This window comes from Hyaena hyaena, unplaced genomic scaffold (genome assembly GCF_003009895.1).
Source record: "Hyaena hyaena isolate Hyena2069 unplaced genomic scaffold, ASM300989v1 scaffold_1042, whole genome shotgun sequence".
Lineage (NCBI taxonomy): Eukaryota > Metazoa > Chordata > Mammalia > Carnivora > Hyaenidae > Hyaena > Hyaena hyaena.
In genome coordinates, this window is record NW_024081668.1 from 411,768 (window position 1) to 421,997 (window position 10,230).

Here is a 10,230-nt window from a genome sequence, read left to right on the forward strand (position 1 = left end):
GAAAAGTTTAAAATTTCTTTAAAAGTCTTTGGCACCAGACCCAGCAGAAGTGTGGAAATAATCTAATTTAGTATGGTTTGGGTGAAATGGCCATCCTTTTACTTTCATTCATTTGAGCAGTCGCTCATTGGACATATAGTCACTCAAAGCCTCCTCCATATTAGACACTTTGCTTGGCACTGAATTATGAAGATAATTAGGAAGATAATTCAGATACAGTCTCTTTCATCAAATAACAATCTGGTATGGAAGACAGGCAAGTAAGAAGATAATCACCATAAAATGCAATAAATGTCATCAATATACATACAAGTTGTCACAGAAACACAAGGAAAAAAACATTTAATTTTGCCTGTGTTTTGTGGTGGTAGAAATTAGTGTTAGGGAAAACTTCAGTCAAAGCAATACGAGACGTGTGTTCTGTGGTGGAGATAGGGAAAGTCTCATGTTTCTGTTCAACTTCTAGCTAGATTTTTCAATTACACTGTGATGTCTTTGAAAGGATATGGGACTTTAAATCAGAAGGTCTGGATAGGAACTCAATTCTTCCATTAATCAACTATGTGAATTTGGCAAGTCACTTAATTTCAACTAAAATTGGAATGGTAATTCCTACACCAGAGAACAATTAGTGTGTGGTTTTAATAAGATAATGGGGAATCCCTTTCACATACAAAGTATGCAATGTTAAATGAATGTGAATATTGATGAACTCTGTGTTTTCATGTTCTTTAACAAAATCAAAAGAATTCTCAGACTCTCCATGAAAGTCACCTCCCATTATTATTGGCAAGCCCTTTTAAAATAGATCTCCTCAACTTTTCTTGAGACATAGAGTAGATTTCTTCCATTTACACCCAAAGTACTCTGTGATTAAGTTTTTCTTTGGTTTAGTTTAGTTTTGGTGTATATGCACAAATAGTATTCTAAAGAATCCTCAAACTGCGTTTTATATATCCCTGGGAATATGTGAAGACTTTCCAAGAGGTTCATAAGCATAGATAGTTCAATTTCCAGATCCACCACTTACATTATGTACACTTTCCTAAATCTGCTGTGCTTGAAAACACACAGGTTGTTGGAGCTTCATCTGGACTCATTTCACACTATCTCTCTTCTCCCACTTCAAATATAAAGCTTACCTTTCACCTATTCTCATCTTAATATTTAACACTGCTTAAGTGTATATACTTCTAGTTAGGGCATTAAATGAGTCATTTGAAATACTGATCTCTTTACTGTGAGAGTGAGTCAACTTAACTGTCAGATAATAAATCCTTTTGTTAACAGGTGGTTTACAAATTATTTATTTCCAACGTAAATAAAGTAGAATGACTTTTTGCGGTTGTCCAAAACAAAAACTGAGGCAAGGTCTTGGGTGCAGGTAGTTTATTGGGAAGTAGTTTCAGGAAGCAGAAATGAGAACTGAGAAGAAGCTATGGTAATCAACGAGGAATTGATTCCACTAGAACCTCTGAGAATTGTCTGTCTGAATGGCATGAGGCTAAGGCATTTATCAAATAACTATGGTTGAACATTAACTCCTTATGTTTCCAAAATGTATTGGCTGGTATGCTAAGCCAGCAGCTGTGACTTCAGAAAAGGCCCTGGGAAGAAATCAGAACAACACATGGGTGTAGAATGAGGTAGAAGCGATGCCATCAGGCTGATTATAATCTCCCAAGGGACTCTATGCAGCCAAAATCAGAGGTAGGTCAGGAAGCTCAAAAACATTCAGTACAGAGACTACTTAATTGATTTGTTAACAGGTAATTACAAATAATCAGGCAAAAGGTGGTAGTGGTAAGAACCAGGCTATTTAAATGCAAATCCTGTCCTCACCCATCTGAATGACTCCATTACTTCATATTTAAAGAGGTAAAATAACAGAACTTTCTTCATAGTCATGTGTAATGATGAAGTGAATTAATCTACTTGTCAGAGAGCCTAGCAAAAGTGAATATTAAAATATCTCCATCATCATGATATTTTATTCTTTTTCTACAGATAATTTGTTCTTAGTACAGGCTCTCACTTGGAAGTTAATTTTCCATCCAAAAGAAAATTCCCAATTACTAGAATGTAGCTAAAAACATAGGCATTAGAACAGAGTTAACTATTCAACACAATCAGAGTGCAAGATCAGAGTGTGACAGAGTATAGAATACACCAATAATCTTGGAATTGCTGAGTTATGAAGCAAAAATGTTAGTGTGTTAAAGGAAAAGCAGACTTTCTCAGCAAAACAACTGACAAAGACCATCTTAACATAAGCTATAAGCAAATGCACAGGCAAATGCTGAATCACCCATACCAAAAAAAAAAAAAAAAAAAAGCCTTCATATAAAAGACATATAAGACATGCAGAAAATTACCAGTATAGCAGTATAGTCAAGACACTGTAAAAACATTTTATAAACAAATGCACCCCAGAATGAAACAGATTATTATGTTATTATCACAAGCACCTATTTCATGAGAAGGAACTAGAACTTTATATCAGATGTCTACTTTTAATAGTTTATTGTATAATACCTATAGTTAACTGAATATATCTAAGATCACATACATTTCTTATTATAATGTATAGGTTGGCCTTTCATAGATAATGTGTTCTCTGTCTTCTTCAAATTCCTAATTAACCTCTTGACTTCAAGCATTGCTATACATCATTGATTCTCAACTAGGAGTATCTATCAAAATCAATAGGACCCTTCTACAAATTATATTTGCCTAAACCCTGTCCCTGGAGATTCTGATTCAGAAGATGAATGATGGGTCTTCATCATTAAGCATGTCGATTTTGTAACAAAATCTCTATAGATGAGTCATGTTCACACACCCCAGTTAAGAAAAGTAAATTTAAAAATCAAAACCACATTGAGATACCACCTCACACTAATCAGTGTGGCTAAAATTAACAACTCAGGAAACTAAGGATGTTGGCAAGAATGTGGAGAAATGGGAACCCTCTTACACTGTTGGTGGGAATGCAAACTGGTACAACCACTCTGGAAAACAGTGTGGAGGTTCCTCAAAAAATTAAAAATAGAATTATCCTACAACCCAGCAATAGCACTACTAGGAATTTATCCAAAGGATAAATGAGTGCTAATTCATAGAGGCACATGTACCCCAATATTTATAGCAACACTATCAGCAAGAGCCAAATTATGGAAAGAGCCCCCATGTCCATCAATTCATGAATGGATAAAGAAGATGTGGTATATGTATATACAATGGAATACTCCTCGGCAATGAAAAAGAATGAAATCTTGCCATTTGCAACAATGTGAATGGAATTGGAAGGTATTATGCTAAGTGAAATAAGTCAGAAAAATACAGACATCATATGATTTCACTCATATGTGGAACTTGAGAAACTTAACAGAGGACCATAGGGAAAGGGAAGGGGAAAAATATTACAGAGAAGAATACAAACCATAAGAGATTCTCAAAGATAGAGACAACCTGAGGGTTGATTGGGGGATGCAGGGCTTGGGGGGCAGGGAAAATGGGTGATGGGCATTAAGGAGGGCACTTGTTCAGATGAGCACTGGGTGTTGTATGTAAGTGATGAATCATAGGAATCTATTCCCAAAGACAAGATGACACTGTATACATTGTATGTTAGCTAATTTGACAATTATTAACAACAAAAAAAAAGAATACAATTTTTGGAAGATATCTAAGTGTTCAACTTGACTTTTTAGATCAATATCCTGATACACAGAATGACAAAACCAGTTAAGAACGTTCCCTTACAGAATGTTGCCTAGCCAGACTTATTTGCGCCTAGGTCTACCCTTTTTTTTTTTATTTTACTTCTAGGATAGAGAGAGACAGCGTGAACAGGGGAGGGTCAGAGAGAGAGGGAGACACAGACTCTGAAACAGGCTCCAGGCTCTGAGCTGGCAGTCAGCACAGAGCCCGATGCGGGGCTCGAACCCACGAACCGCGAGATCATGACCTAAGCGAAAGTCGGACGCTTAACCGACTAAGCCACCCAGGCGCCCCTAGGTCTACACTTTTTAACATATTTAGACCTTGTGAGAACGGAGTAACAAAATGTTATACACAGGCATCCCAATTCCAGTAACACGAAAGAGAATAAGGCAGAATATATATGTAATATATAATACATCAAAATGAAAACAAGTCAACCAAGCCACCCTTTTGTTAGAAGAATTTCTAATCTGGCAACCCTAGGGGGGAAAATATTGGAGATAATTGTCAAAAAGTCTTCATCTAAGTTAGATTTGTTTGGAATAATTCTTTTAACATGAAAAGTCATAGTGTTGACGAAGACTAATTTAGATTCACTAAGCCTCCATCAGAAGTGAACTATAAATTGCTTCCTACACGTTAATTTAGGCAGAATTATAAAAACAAATTTTAAGCAATATAAATATGGTGCTGGAGTTAAATGCTGACCCCTTTGCCTCAAGGGACCCATGGAAATCACAGCTAGACATGGTCAAGAATAAAACTCTTTTCTACTCCTATTCAAATCCTCTTCTTCCATTATTCTCACCAGAGAATAATGACCCTCTGCTATAGCCCGCACTGTCCACATTCCAAATCAACTAAAATCCCAGTGACTCTTCTTTAATATAAAGTTAATGAGTGCACTAATATAAGAGAAATTCTAATCATTCTATTTACAAATTCTCCAATTTTAAGGTTTTTTTCTCCAGAATTCTAAGCAACTATATTTCTATAACTCTATTTGCTGTTATTCAATTACTTCTAAAATCCATGCAAAAGATAGTATTCAAAGAATGTGTTCTCCATAAAGTTTCAAAAAATATATAGCTTACAGTTACCTATTATCTGAGAGTGGTCTTAATCTCTCTTCTCTTCCCTCTTTTCTTTTTCTGCTGTCTCATTTTCTCTCTCTACATATATTCTCAGGGATCATACACCTCTCTGGATTTTGGCAGAAAAAGAATTTGCCTTCAAGTTAGGCAGTTTCTAAAAATAGTCTCCTCCATTACACAGATACCATTTATTCTATGATAATTTTGTTGCTAGAGAACTAAACTCTTTCCTGGCTCTGGCAAGCCAAAAATTCTAATAATATCATGATTGTATAAATGCTCTTACATATCAAAACAAAACCTCAATATTTGTTATTTATGAATCAGGGTTGTTTCTGTTGCTAAATATGGAAAGGATAATTTTTGTGCAGGGGAAATATGTATTCCTTTACCCTGAAAGCCTTACAACCTCCATGCTATGGACTGAATGTTTATGTTCCCCCAAAATTAATACACTGAAATGCTAATCCTCAGTGTAATGGTACAGTCTTAGGAGGTCACAAGCATGGAGACTTCATGAATGGCATCAGTGTTCTTATAAAAGAAATCCTAGAGAGATCCCTGGCCCTTCCATCATGGGAACATTCAGAGTGACAACCATCTGTGAATAAGAAGCATGTCCTCACCAGACTCTGAATCTGCTGGCACCTTGGACTTCCCAGCCTCCAGATCTGTGAGAAATAGGTTTCTATTGTTGATATGCCAGCCAGTCTATAGTAATTTTGTTACATTGGGGAACAAACTAAGACACTTCAGGAAGTAGATAGCTTTTTAATTCCATGACCTTTCCAAGCCTAATCCCCTCACCAAGCAGTCTGGTTTTTCTGATGTCATACAATGACAAACCACCCCACACTGGCAACTTTGTACTATCATAAAATATGCTGAGAATTGAAAAACTCTCCACAGTTTTTAGTTTTCTTCCTTGTAGGTATTATGGTCACACTCAGGATAACATTTGCCAAATGATGCATAATCACTGATGAACCATCATCACCAAATAATGAGGTTTACATATCATTCTGTCACAGATTCTTAAAAATGGAAAGAAACTTCTAGATAAACTCATTCTGCTATACATCTAAAGCTTCACTCCAACAGTCGGTTCTCTGACTTATTGAATTCCCACCCAATGATGAGAAGATTATTTGATTTCTGTTCAAGAATCAGTCCCTGTAATTTTGTGTGGTGATAGTCATGGGTGTTAACTAGACATTGTGGAAAGCATGTTGTGAAATATACAAATACTGAAAGAGTATTATGTACATGTGAAACTAATATAACATTCTATGTCAATTATATCTCAACAAAAAATTTTAAAATGTCTTTAAAGAGGTTTGGGGACCTGTAGGACAATAAAATATATACGCCTATAAAATATACTAATATGCTTATAAAAATAAACTCATCTGAGATGCTCCTGGGTGGCTCAGTCAGTTGAGCATCTGACTTGAAATTGGTTCAGGTGATGATCCCAGGGTTGTGGCATCAAGGCTCATGCCAGGCTCTATCCTGTGTATGGAGTCTGCTTAATATTCTCTCTCTCCTTCTGCCCTTCCCTGCTCATGCTCACTCTCTCTCTCAAATAAAAAAAGTTTAAAATTTTTAAAAACAAATAAATAAAAATAAACTCATCAGACCATAAACACTTCATTTACTAAAAATAGACCATTAAAATCAAATTAATCTAAGTCACCATTATTTGTTTTTCCTGATTTGATCCTAAGTCTCCTCACTGATAATACTATAAAATAACTACTGAGACAACAATATGGGAAGAGATCCTATTAGTTCGGCAGACTTAATCAAAGCAAAGAATATCAGAGGATAAAGAAAAGGAACTAATTGCAGTAGGTTTGGATAGTGAGCTTATTAATATTTAAACTAGTCTTCTAGCCATTTGTTATTTTAGGAACTTAGATGGAGGACACCACGTCTAAGGGGGTAGATCTTGAAAACAAAAATGTTTTCGATTGACATTACTTGAAAGAAGCAATTTGTTACCTTGATTGGTCTCTAATCTGCCTATTTCTTTTTTTGTCTCTGGTTCATTCAAAGTAGATTCCTTACTGTAAGGCTTTCTTCTTTACCCACTCCTGTCCTCTTCCTCTCCCTGCCTATCATTCTGAAGATGCACATCACAGCTAAACCACCCTTTCCACCCAGGTTCCCCACACACAGTTTCTCTTAGTTAGAATGCCCCCCTCATTCAGGTGAGTTCTACTTGTTCTCTTTGAACCTCATGGTAAACACAAACCCAAAACCTAGGATAGATACACAAAAATAAAGAGAAAGAAAGTCAAACAAAACACTACAAATACTCATCCATTACAAAGAAAGGGATCAAGAGAAGAAGAAAGGAACAAAAAGAACTAACAAAAACTATCAGGAAACAAATTTTTAAAATGATAATAAGTACATGTCTATCAACAATGACATTAAATGTAAATGGCTTAAATTCTCCAATCAAAATACATAGATGGTAATAGGGATAAAAAAATAATAATAATAAGCCTGTAAGACTCACCTCAGTCCTAAAGATGCAAATGGACTGAAAGTGAAGTGATGATAAAGCATTCACCATGCAAATGGAAGTGGAAACAAAAGCTGGAGTAGTAATACTTATATCAGGCAAAATAGACTTTAAAAGAAAGAGTGTAACAAGAGACAAAGAAGGGCATTAAATTATAAAGGGATCAACCTAGTAAGAAGATACAACAATTGTAAATATCTATGCACCCAACATTAGAATATCTAAATACATAAAGCAGAGAGTGGTCAAGATGGCAGATAAGTAGAGAGCTCCGTACATCTCACTTGCCCCCATCTCTCAACAGAGAAGGCCTGAAGCCATAGGAACCATTACAGAATGGCAGGAGTTTGGGAGGAACAGAAGGCACAATCCACTAACAAAGGAAAAACCAAAACAAAACAAAACAAAAAACCTTATAGATGCGTGAGTATGAACTGGGGAAGATAAAAACGGGCCGGCTGGGACCCAGAGACACAGAGGGAGACAAAGGAGTCCCCCTTAGGGGGAGCCACAGTGAGTTGAGGGGAAAAGAAAAAATGGCTGAAACTACTCAAAGAACTGTCCCTGTCCCCAGAGAAGAGAAAAACCTCAGATCTGGTTTCCAGCTGTGAGCTGAAAGCCCCATCCTGGGCAGGGACAGGAGATACTTCTCCTCTGCACTCCCGGCCCCATCCAAAGGGAAGCGGTGTGGTTTGAAACCACTCTGTAGCCTTCCCACCACAACCTCCTCCCACTCGACCCCCAGTGGGGAGGCAGCGGGGTTGAGGCAGCTCAGAAGGACTCAGCCTACAGCTTTATATTTAGGGCGGCATCAATAAAGTGCACAGACTGAGATCTGGAAAAGAGCCAGGGCTTGGGACATAGAATGTGGCCCACCCTGGCTACGCATGTGGCATAGGGAGATCCTACCCAAAAGAGTGATTTACAACACTTGGTATGAGAGGGGACTGGGGCGCTGCCATTTTTCTCCCCACAACCACCAGAGGAAGACCTCAGGGAGCAGCCTGCCAACGCAGTGGAGGCTAAGACCTGCCTACACCAAACATGCCAATCCTCAAGAGAGGGGTGCCTTTTTTTTTTCTTTTACCAGAGCCCTGGACAAGACCAACATGGATGCACTTCTGTGATTAATTTTAGATCAACTCTTTATGTTCAGATATATTTTCCCTTGACTCATTTGTATCCCTCCCCTCTGCACTCAGGTCATTGGTTTGCTTAAAGAGTCACATTTAATTCATTCTCTAGATATCTATTCTACACCTCCACCACTACCTCTCTCTCTCTCTCTCTCTGGAGAAATCAGATATATAGCTTCTCTGAGTCACATTATCTTCAAATCTTTCTCCTCGCCTCTCACCGTGTTCTCCTCTTTCTCTCACGAATTAAGCCTCTTAGTCTCTCTTCCTGGTCATCATCCAATTTTGCTTTCTCCCCACCCTGTCATTTCGCTCTTTTTATATGCTCTTCCATCAGTACTGCAGAAACCCTGCTCTTTATATGTAGCTGGGAATTCTGGTTTTATGATTTTAGACTGTCCTTTGTCTTTTGAGTTTCTTCTTTTTTCTTTTCATTTCTTATTTCTTATTTTTATTTTTATTACTTGTTTTTCCTCTTTCCCCCCCTTTTTTTTCTTTATTAGTCTTTTTCTTTTTCCCATTTGGTTTGCTTATTTGTTGAATTTGTATATACATTTGTGTGCCTTTGTTCCCTGTGTGTATGTCTGTCTTCTTACTTTTCCAGGGCTACCTCAAGAAACAAACCAAAGTACACATGGTGGAGAGTCCAAAATACCAATACAAGTAGGAAAATAAAATAATCAAAGTCTCAACAAGAGAAACCAAGAGACACCATTCAAAGAAAACTTCCTGAATGGACAGGCCATGGACAGTCAAAGAGCCTTCTTTAATACAGCAGTATTCGCAGGTTCAGTGTGCATAACAAGCTTTTAAAACTAACTAGAGACAGAAAGCTAGCCAAAATAATGAAATGGAAGAACTCTCCTCCAAAGAAATTCCAGGAAGAGATGACAGCTAAAGAACTGCTCAAAACAGATATAAGCAACATAACTGACCAATAATTTAGAACAATAGTCATAAAATTAATCGCTGGGCTTGAAAAAGGCATGGAAGACATCACAGAAACTACTGCTATAATGACTATGGAGCCTAAAAATAGTTGTGATAAATTTAAAAATGCTATACATGAGGCGAACAATAAAATGGAGGGATACAATTCACGGACTGAAGAGGCAGTGAGGAGAACAGATGAGTGAGAAGACACAATTATAGAAAAAGAGGAAGCTGAGAAAAAGAGAGATAAGCTGATCCAGGAACACAAAAGGAGAGTTCCAGAGCTGAGTGTTACTATCAAATGGAACAATATCCATATCATATGAAATCCAGAAGAGGAGGAAAGAGGGAAAGGGGCTGAACAAGTCCTTGGACAAAAGTATAGCTGAGAACTTACCCGAACTGAGGAAAGAAACGGACATTGAATACCAGAAGCAAAGAGAACTCTCCTCAGACGTAACTTGAATCAACCTTCTGCATGACATATCACAGTGAAACTGGCAAAATATAAGGACAAACAGAGAATTCTGAAAGCAGCTAGGGAGAAAAGGGCCCTAACATACAAAGGGAAATCTATCGGAGTGGTGACAGACCTATCTACTGAAACTTGGCAGGCCAGAAAGGAATGGCAGGAGATCTTCAATGTGATGAACAGAAAAAATATGCAGCCAAGAATCCTCTATCCAGCAAACCTGTCATTCAGAGAGAGGGGAGATGAAAAAGACTTCCCAAATAAACAAAAATGAAAGAATTCGTCACCACTAAACCGGCCCTACAAGAAATCCTGAGAGGGACTCTCTGAGGGAAA